The sequence below is a fragment of the Narcine bancroftii genome, chromosome 3 (genome assembly GCF_036971445.1).
Source record: "Narcine bancroftii isolate sNarBan1 chromosome 3, sNarBan1.hap1, whole genome shotgun sequence".
Taxonomy (NCBI): domain Eukaryota; kingdom Metazoa; phylum Chordata; class Chondrichthyes; order Torpediniformes; family Narcinidae; genus Narcine; species Narcine bancroftii.
In genome coordinates, this window is record NC_091471.1 from 225723541 (window position 1) to 225734332 (window position 10792).

General features: G+C 47.6%; 1 long non-coding RNA gene across 2 annotated transcripts; it reads left to right on the forward strand.

The window, feature by feature from the left end:
• The first annotated feature begins 78 nt into the window (after positions 1-78).
• LOC138758186 (uncharacterized) lies at positions 79-9995 on the forward strand. 2 transcript variants are annotated; one of them, XR_011354198.1, is made up of 4 exons: positions 79-327; positions 805-1044; positions 7091-7191; positions 9814-9995. It is a non-coding gene; the product is annotated as an uncharacterized lncRNA (long non-coding RNA). The 2 variants fall into 2 exon arrangements; XR_011354199.1 differs by having other exon boundaries at positions 79-313.
• The last annotated feature ends 797 nt before the right edge of the window (positions 9996-10792 follow it).

Here is a 10792-nt window from a genome sequence, read left to right on the forward strand (position 1 = left end):
CATTGGTCGGCCTGGCTTTTTGTTGCCACTGATTGGCTCAGGCCGCTGTCAATCACACGATGAGGTGCGGGAAGAGCGAGTTGCGCGGTCGAGGCTGTGTGACGCGGAAGGACGAGGGTCTGGCCGCGCTGTCCCGGGGTTAAATGGAAAGGGGTCACGTCGCAAGTTCTTGAAACCGACAAAAAGTTCCTTGCAAAGCCAAAAAATCAGCGAGGCGTTCAAGTTCTTGTGAGCGCACGACTTGATGGCTTGTGCAGATGGTGGCCGTTCCTGACAGCAGGCGCCTCCCCCTCATCGTCCAGGAAACTTTTCTGTAACTTTCTTCAAGTTAGTTGTAATTTAAAGCCACTGCAATCAAAATTGCGCAAAATATTTCACCTTCAAAACATTTGCTGATTTTTTTTTCTTAGTGGCCGAAAGAAATTGAAATGCGAATGCTTTTGGTGAAATTTAGATTTAATACGGGGGTTGGGGGGGGATTTTTTTGTTTGCAACTCTTGGGAAGTCACAAAAACATATGCAAATTCTTATCTAGGATGGTTTCAGCAGTTGCTTTTAGAATTCTGTGGCGATGGGGGGGGGGGGGGGGGGGGGGGTGGTGCGGGGGGTTTACTGGCCGGTAAAGTGGAATTACGTTTGCTGGCAGTGGGACTTTGAAATCACACTGACGTAGGAACTGGGAGCAGGAGTTTGACCACCTGGCTCCAACCCTTGTTCCACTGTCTATTAAAAATCATTCTTGAATGTCATTTTCACGATGTTGAAAACTTAACTTTGCATCTCTTTTGCTTATCAAAAATCTAGCAACGTCAGCTGAATATTCTGCTTCCATCCCCACCCCTTTGAAGTAGTCTACTTGGAAGAGAAAAATAATTCGCCTAATCGGTTTTAAATGGAGTGAAACTGGAAATTCAGCAGATGCTCTGATTGTAGTTCAAAAAAAACACAGCCACACTGGTTGGTGGAGGATCTCTGCCGGTCTCTCGGCGACCATAGGAAGTAAAGATGCATTGCCAATGCTGCGGGCCTGAGTCCTTCTTCAAGGTATGAGCAAAAAGCAGGCAAGGGCCTCAATCAAAAGGTTGGGGCAAGAGAAGGGGGAGGAGCTCAGGCCAACAGACAAAAGGTGATCATTGGACAGGGATAGGAGGAAAGGTGAGATTTGATCAGAGGAGGGGTGGCTCTGTGAATGCAGAGATAGAGGGAAGGAGACTGGGAAAGGGGAAGAGTGACAGAACTAGAGAAGATTGGGGAAGGGGAAAGATGTGGGCATTGAAAACTGGAAAAGTCAATGCCATCTGGTTAGAGGGCATCCAGATGGAACACGAAGTGTGGCTCCTCTAATCTGCCCAGTCCAGCAGTTCATTTCAGGCACGGTACCACAGCAACCTCCATTGCTCTGAGCAGACAGCAGCATCAGGAAAAACCAGGGCGGTGGCGTTTGTGTTGCCATCAATTCATCATGGTGCACAAACATGACGGTTATGTCCTAGTCCTGCTCCCCTGACCTGGAACATCTGGCAATCAAATATCACCCAGTCTACCTGCCGAGGGAGTTTACCTCCATCATTCTGGTCACAATGTACATTCCACCCCAGGCTAACCTCAGACTGGCACTGGAGAGACTGAGCACTGTGATTAGCACCCATGAGACAACATATCCTGATGCCTCCTGATCACTGCAGTAGACATCAATCAGGCTAACCTGTAGAAGTCTCTGACAAACTACCACCACCATGTTATCTGCGAGACCAGGGGAGCCAACACACTTGACCACACTACACCACCATTAAGAACATCCACTGAGCCATAGTTCAGCAAGTCTGATCACTTGGCTGTACTTCTCCCAGCTTACAAGCAGAGACTGAGGACCACATCACCTGTAGTGAAAGTTTGGTCGAGGGAGGCAGAGGAGCATCTGCAGGATTGCTTTGAATCAGTGGACTGAATCATTCAAGGACTCAACCTCAGAGAAATGAATATGCAACACATGTCACCTGCATGGATGAGTGTTTACCCATGAACACCTACCGTGAGTTTCCCAACCAGAAACCTTGGATGAATCAGAGGATTCACAACCTGCCGAGGACAAGGACAAGAGTGTTTAAGGGCGAGGATCGAAATCTCTACAAGGAGTCTAGGTACAATCTGCAGAAGGCTATCTCTGCAGCAAAGTGGCAATTGCAGAGGAAGCTAGAGACAGAAGCAGATACATGCCAGGGAGTGCAGGCCATTACAGACATCAAAGTGAGGGTAAACAATATAGATGGCTGTGGTGCTTCATTACCCGAGGAGCTGCCCGCTTTGAGAAGAACACAACAGTGCCTAATAGAATCCCTGCAAAGGCTGATGACCCTGTGATATCTCTTTCTGAGTCCAACATCAGAACATCATTCAAGAGGGTGAACCCTCACAAGGTGTCAGGCGTACCTGGCAGGGTACTGAAAATCAATCTCTCATTGCTCCAGTCAGAGGTTCCCACCAGCTTCAAAATGGCATCAATCATCCTGGTCCCCAAGAAGAGTAGGTCGACCAAAGGGCATCTTTACCGAGTTGTTTGTCTTCCAGGAGTTCTTGATGTTAGACTCAGAGTGTGTCCCCATGGACAGTCCATAAATTGGAATCCTCTGTCACGCTGTCGCTGGGGATGAACCGTGACAGAGCCCCCTGCATCCCTCTCCACACTTTCTTGCGAATTTGATTTTGGCAAAGGGGTGGGCGATGGTCTCCACTCCACTGCAGCTGTCCCAAGGACAGCGGGCATTGAAGGTGATGTTCAGGTCGTACAGGAAGGATCTCACTGGGAGTGCCACTCTCACCGCCAGCCAGGCCAGGTCCTGGTGCTTATTAATAAGCCCTGGTGATGAGACATTCTGCCAGATGACCTGGACAATCTGCTCAGGGAACCATCCCACCAGATCCATAGAGTCCTCTCTCAGTTTCTGCAGGACATTCTGTGCTAAGCACTGCCCAATAGCCTTGTGGTCTAAGGTATTGTCCTGGAAGGACTTTTGCATGAAAGAAAGGTAGTGTGACAGCATCCAGCTAGCCAACAGGGTCAGGCCTATCCTTTGCAACACCTGTGACAGGTAGAACCTTAACACAAAGTGGTACTTGGTGCCCTCGTTCCTTGGTTCCACACACAGCTTGATGCAGCCACACACAAAAGTGGTCACCAGGATGAGTGCCACACTGGGTACATCCTTGCCCCCATTTTCTGGTGACTTGTACATAGTGTTCCTTCTGACCCTGTCCATTTTGGAGCCCCAAATGCATCAAAATACTGCTCTGGTGACTGCCAGGGTGCAGGTGTGAGGGATAAGCCACACCTGCACCACATACAGCAGCACCGAGAGCACCTCACACCTGATGTTGTCTCCACAGTTGCAACTTCTGTTTCACCTTGCCTGTGGCTGAAGCCCAGTTCTTGCCACTCGTATCCACTCTCTGAACTGGACTGCTAGCACCTTTAGGGAGTTGGAGCTAATGCTGAAGGGAACAGAGAATCATTCAGACCTTTTGCTAAGCAAATTTGACTCTTGCTGCAATTTGACTCAGGCCCTTTAAATTCAACTGGTAAGCCATTATTTATACAAATTTTATACATCTGAGGGCAGTTAATAAGGCTAGTTAGCTCCGACAGGGTATGGATGGTCCAGACCCCCTTTTACCTCTGAGGTAAACCACTATTATGCTATGATTGGCTGTTGCCGGCTAGATCCACCTCCTGAGATTGATCCTACCCATAATCCACTCAGCCTTGATCAGTCAATGAGGTTGATGGCTGTTCCAATCTATAGTTAATGAAACCCTATCAGTTTCACCACTCTTTTGTGATTAATGATGATGCATCAATTTTATTAACTAAATTTTTCAAGAAAACATGGAACAGTACTTGAAACCTGAGAAGCTCAACATCGACCCTTGATTGCCTGACGCCCTGAACATGTTTGAACTCTGGCTTTGCTGTTTTAAGGACTTCCTGGCAGCGGCCACAGACGTTATCACTACTGATGCTAACCAATTGAGATTACTCTTCTTGCGAGTCAGACCCCAAGTATTCCCAATGATCAGCGACGGCAGCTTGTACCCGGCGGTCATGGAGACTGAAGGCCCAGTATCACAAGAAAGTAAATGAGGTTCGTGCCAGGGCACCTCCTGGCCACCAGAAAGCAGTGATCCATTGAGTCAAGGGTCCAGAACCTATACAGAGCACGCGACTGTAAAGCAGTGACAGTCACCCAGAATGCTGAGGACTTTATCCAGGATGCAAATGTATGTGATATCCTCTCTGGGTACATAAGACAGAAACTCCTAGAACATAAGTATTTGAGCTACAGAGGGCAGTTGAGCTGACAAAGACACTGGAGGTGGCCCTCCAAAACTTGGTTGATTACTCAGGCGCTGCTATCTTGGGACGTGGGATTGTCCTGTGCCATGAGCGACTGGTTTCCCACACCAACCCACTCCTCTAGTGACCTGACCTCAGCCGCAGTTCAATTGTTACTTCTGCAGGCAAGGTATGCTCCCAAGGAAACGCTGCCCTTCCAAGGGGGCGGTATGCATTGGGTGCAGGACAGTCTGGACAGTTGCCATTCCGGACAGCATGATCAGCACCATCTCCTCTATGAACCAGCGACATCATGGGGGCTGCCAGCTTGGCCCTCGCAGCAAACGCCGTCTTCTCAGGCATACAACACCATGGGGGAACAGCGAGGGCAGAGTTTTTGGGATCGAGGGCGGCCATCTCGGGATCATGAGCACCCATTGGACTCAGAGAGCGAGTCTATACTGGCCTCCATCACCTTGAACCAAAGGGAACCACACAAATTCGTCAGGTCCATTGATGTAAGTCCAGGTAAAGTGGAACTTTATGAACTGTTCATTCGATAGCAGGAGTACAGAAAGTTTTATTCGCCTCAGTACCGCTAAGCACCTATCCCTTAAAGTACGGCCCGCCAAACACAAGATATCACTCACATCAAAATCCCACATGACAGCTGTCCATGGGTGACCCTGACCGTTGGAGGCAGTTTACAAATGTTTCAGACGACTCCTCATGCTATAACTCAGTGTCCCCTTACTACTGAGGTTGGATTTCCAGTGCCAGCTTCAGAAAGTAACATTGAAATTCGATGGGCCCCATTCCCCCCCACCTCACCATTTGCAAAGAACAATTCACAGACAGTCTTCTGCATGCTACCTGTGATCTCTCAATCCTCAATGTCGACCCATTTTTCCCCTCCCCCACATTGTTCATCAACCTCAACCCCGACCGCAAGCCGGTGGCCACCAGGAGTACTGTACGGAAGACAAGGCATTCATTCAGTCGGAGCTTCAGTGCTTGTAGGACGAGGGCATTATCGAGGCCTGAAATAGCCCTTGGAAGGCCCAGGTGGTTGTGGTAAAGAACAGGGAAAAGAATAGAATAGTCCGAGATTACAGCCAGACCATCAACCAGTACACACAGCTTGACAAATACCTCCTTCCTTGCCTATCAGATATGGTCAACCAGATCGCAAAATATCGCGTATTCTCCACAATCGACCTGAAGTTGATGTATCACCAGGTCCTGATCCACTCAGAGGACCACCAGTATATGGCATTTCGAGGTGCATGGCCATCTCGACCACTTCCTCCAGGTCCCTTTCGGCATCACCAACAAGGTCTCCGTGTTCCATCAGGAGATGGACCGCCTGGTTGACCATTATAAGCTGCAGACCACCTTCCCATATCTTGATAGTGTGACCATCTGTGGGCACGACCTGCAAGATCACGATGCAAATCTCCGTAAATTCCTCCAGGCAACAAAATGCCTGAATCTTACTTATAACAAGAATAGATATGTGTTCCGGACAACACAACTAGCCATCCTCAGCATCTGCGTCCATGGCTGGAGCTAGCTCTCTCACATACCATTAAAGCATTGAAGAGGTGCCTCAGGTTCTTTTCATATTACGCTCAATGGGTCCATTTTATCAAAGCTTGGAACCTACCATACACCATTGAGGAAGTCCAGACAATGACTAAAATCTGCCAGGTCTGCACCAAATACAAAGCACAATTCTACCGACTCAACAAGGCATACCTGATCAAAGCTACCCGCACCTTCGAGTGACTAAGCATTGATTTCACAGGGCCCCTCCCTTCCTCCAATCAGAATGCCTACTTCCTTACAATCATTGATGAATATTCACATTTACCTTTCGCCATCCCCTGTCTGGACATGAAAATGGCCACAGTTATCAAGGCCCTCCAAAAAATATTCACGTTCTTTGGGTACCCCGGCTTCGACAGCAGCAACCAGGGGACGTCATTCATAAGTGATGAGATGCCGCAGTACCTGCTGGCCAGGGGCATCGCCACGAGCAGGACCTTCAGTTACAACCCTAGAGGAAATGGGCGTGGAAAGGGAGAACGTCATGGTCTTGAAAACCATCTTCTTGGCAGAGGGTCTCTCAATGACAAGCAGTCCTTCCAAAAGCACTCCACTCTGTACGGCCACTAACAGCTCACCTCATGAATGGATATTTGCTTTCCCTAGGAAATGTGTGTCAGGGAATATGCTGTCCATCTGCCTTGCCTCCCCAGGACTGTTCCTGTTTTGGAAGCACACCAGACAATCTAAGACTGACTCACTGGTCAAGGGGGTCTTCCTCCTCCACGCCAACCCCCAGTATGCCTATATTGTCTTCTCTGATGGGTGCGAGGATACAGTCTCAATCTGAGATCTGGCACCATCGAGCGCCCCTTTGGCCACCACTGACCACTAACAGACACTGTCCCCCACTGCTATCTTACAAGTCCCTAAGTCTACGGCTGATCACCCGTGGCTACTGCTGTTACCGCAATTCACCGGCACCACACTCCCTTACCCCCTGACCTGTTCCTCACCCCCCACCCACCCCCCCCCCCCCCCGTTGAACTGTAATCGATGATGACAGGCCAACCCCACAAGCTGCTCAGAACGCTAGAGCAGACCCCCCCAACCATTAGCATGTCATTCGCTGCAGCAAAGGAGGCCCCCTAACAGAATTAATCTGTAAAATATATATATCTATAAATGTTTCATCTTTTTCTCACCCCGCAGGACCCTTCTTTAAAAGGAGAGGTGAATGAGGGAAAATACTATGATTGGCTGCTGCCGGCTGGACACGCCTCCCGAGACCGATCCTACTCTCTCCCGAGACCGTGAGTTTTGGAAAAGTCACACGATTATTATTATTAATGTTAATAAGAATGTCAAATTCATCCATCTTTCACATAGTTTGTTTGCATTTTACACAGATCAAATAATCTTATTGTAAGCACAATGATTTACCTCAGAGATTAAAATTGCACTTTCATTTTTATGGAGGTATATATTATGGAGGTAGATAAGATGGTAAGTTTCTTTATGATTCTTATCTTTCCTGTTATGGTACTCCTATTTGGTGCCAGTCCCACTTAAGCAAAGTGACAACAATTACTAGCAGATTCAATATCAGAGGGTCCAAAGAATGTGCAGTGATAATGGGCACACGTTAAACACCAGCCAGATGGCTCAAAATGTGCTTGGCTGGTGGCACTGTGGACTGCAACAAACCTCCTCCTCATGAGTTGGCTGGTCTTTGATTTCCACACCTATATTTTGACTTCCACATCTACCAGTTGAGTGGTGAAAGAGAAATTTCCTCATTTGAGTGGCTGGATGTACTCCACCTTTTTGACCCCTCAGCGTTGTACCAGTGAAGGCCGGCGTAAGTAGTACCAACACTTTTTTGTATGTGTCATTTCCTAGGGTGGCCATTCCAAAGGAGGTCATGGTCATCATAATATGTGTGTGTGTGTGTGTGTGTGTGTGTGTGTGTGTGTGTGTATCCTGTTTTGCGGAAACTGCCAAAATGTTTGGCCTGGAAGTCAGCCTGAAGAAAACTGAGGTCCTCCATCAGCCAGCTCCCCACCATGACTACCAGTACCCCCACATCTCCATCGGGCACACAGAACTCAAAACGGTCAACCAGTTTACCTACCTCGGCTGCACCATTTCATCCGATGCAAGGATCGACAACGAGATAGACAACAGACTCGCCAAGGCAAATAGCGCCTTTGGAAGACTACACAAAAAAGTCTGGAAAAACAACCACCTGAAGAAACACAAAGATCAGCGTGTACAGAGCCGTTGTCATACCCACACTCCCGTTCGGCTCCGAATCATGGGTCCTCTACCGGCATCACCTACGGCTCCTAGAACGCTTCCATCAGCGCTGTCTCCGCTCTATCCTCAACATTCATTGGAGTGACTTCATCACCAACATCGAAGCTGGCAGAGTCTGTAAACATCGAATCCACGCTGCTGAAGACCCAACTGCGCTGGGTGGGTCACATCTCCAGAATGGAGGACCATCGCCTTCCCAAGATCGTGTTATATGGCGAGCTCTCCACTGGCCACCGAGACAGAGGTGCACCAAAGAAGAGGTACAAAGACTGCTTAAAGAAATCTCTTGGTGCCTGCCACATTGACCACCGCCAGTGGGCTGATCTCACCTCCAACCGTGCATCTTGACGCCTCACAGTTCGGCGGGCAGCAACCTCCTTTGAAGAAGACCGCAGAGCCCACCTCACTGACAAAAGACAAAGGAGGAAAAACCCAACACCTAACCCCAACCCACCAATTTTCCCTTGCAACCGCTGCAACCGTGCCTGCCTGTCCCGCATCGGACTTGTCAGTCACCAACGAGTCTGCAGCAGACGTGGACATACCCCTCTATAAATCTTCGTCCGCGAAGCCAAGCCAAAGAAAATATATATATATATATACACACACATACACACACACCCTTCCTCCACTGCTGTGAAGAGACACAACACACATATACACACACCCTTCCTCCATTGCTGTGAAGACACACACACACCCTTCCTCCACTGCTGTGAAGACACACACATATATACACACACACCCTTCTTCTACTGCTGTGAAGAGACACAAACACACACCCTTCTTCCACTGCTGTGAAGAGACACAAACACACACACACACACAAAGACACACACACACACACACCCCCTTCCTCCATTGCTGTGAACACACCCCCCCCCCACTTCCTCCACACATACACACAGTGTGTTTGCATTTGTTGTTTTTGCTATGACCATGTCCTTTGGAATGGCCACCCTTTACACTAATATAAGCACAAGTTAATGGCTTCTTTGTTCTTATTCATTTGTGTCTTTGCTTAAAGTCGAACTGATTTCATTTGTTATTTTGTTAATAATGGTCAACTTTAATTATTTCTATGTATTGGAAGTATTGTTAAGGTTTTAAAAGACCTTGGTCAGCAGAGAGAAGTCAAAAGAGAAGCAGGGCAATCAGGGAATTAGGCCTCAGGATCCATTGCTCAGCCCAAACTGCTGTTCACGGCCCTCTCTGTTTCACGAAAGGCCTGCAGTATCCAATCCTTGGATTCAGATAATCCCAGAGATCCCCCCAAAAAGTAAGTACGTCTATAAGGAATGTGCCATGCTGGGGTGGGGAGGGGAGATGGGAAGCGGGAGCAAGAGTGGGCAGCAAGTTTGATCAAGCTTAATCAACCGATTTGACTTTAGAGGTCATTAAGGTCAAATTTCACATAACCCATACTGAATTTAAGAAAGAAAGGAGGATATATTTATGTCATAAGCTAACAATCATTTTATTTTGAAAGGAAGACAGTCACTCCTACTCCACAGTTCTATTCCTGTGACCCAGTCAAAGTTCAATGTTCAGATCTATTGTCAGAGTACATGAATAACATCACACAAAAACAACCCTGACATTTTTTTTTCCCATAGGCCAGGCAGAATTTCAACTTATCAGTGGAGCAAAAAGCTGTTCTCAAGAAAAGATGCGTATACTGTGATAGTACAGATCTAGTGGAGCAAAAAGCTGTTCTCAAGAAAAGATGCGTATACAAAAAAGATTAAATGTCAACAAAGAAAGAAATGCAAACAAATTGACTGCACAATACAGAAAATAAACGTTCATTTATAAAAATGTGCAAAGTTAGTCTTTAAATGAGTCCTTTCAACCTGCCATGTAAAATGAGGTCAACAGAGCAATTTTCATGGTTAATGCCCCAGTTGCACGGCAGCTTGAAAGGGTCCAACCGGATCAACCCTGTCGGAACCCAACCACGTCACTGACCTACCTTAGAGGTGGTGAGGGAACCCAGTTAAACTTACCTAGGTCACGTCCACGGGTGATTTGAAAAGGAAAATGGCCAATCCACTTATTCCAGTGACGTCAGCGCTTGCGTGCGTGCGTCACCAGGCAGCCAGCATCTGAACATCTGGCAGTACATTCAGGTGAGTGCACGACACCTCATTGCAGGGGCGGGATGCCCCGGGTTGGCGATTTAATGGGTCGATTCCCTGCGATTTGAAAGGTGCTTCCAGCACCTTTGCCCCACTAATCGCACCCTGGTCCCAGGAGGGCTACTTAGGTGCTGCAGTTTGAAAGGGGCTAATGAGTTTGTCCTTCCCACAAATATTTATGCAAATTCATTCTGGCAACTAAACCTGCTTCCATCATGTTTTCAAGGAATTTAGTCCAGGCCGTGACCACTCACTGTGTGAATGTTTTTATTCCATGACTTCATTTTTGAATCACTAAAACCCTTTTACTCAATATTTTTTCCAAATGACAACAGTTCATTGACAGTGATTGTACCTTTAATTATAATCCTAGTCTGGTACAGTCATTGAACTTCTAACACAAGCTGGAAGTTCTACAAACTCATCGATTTTGGCTTTGTATTGGTCCACATTGTTT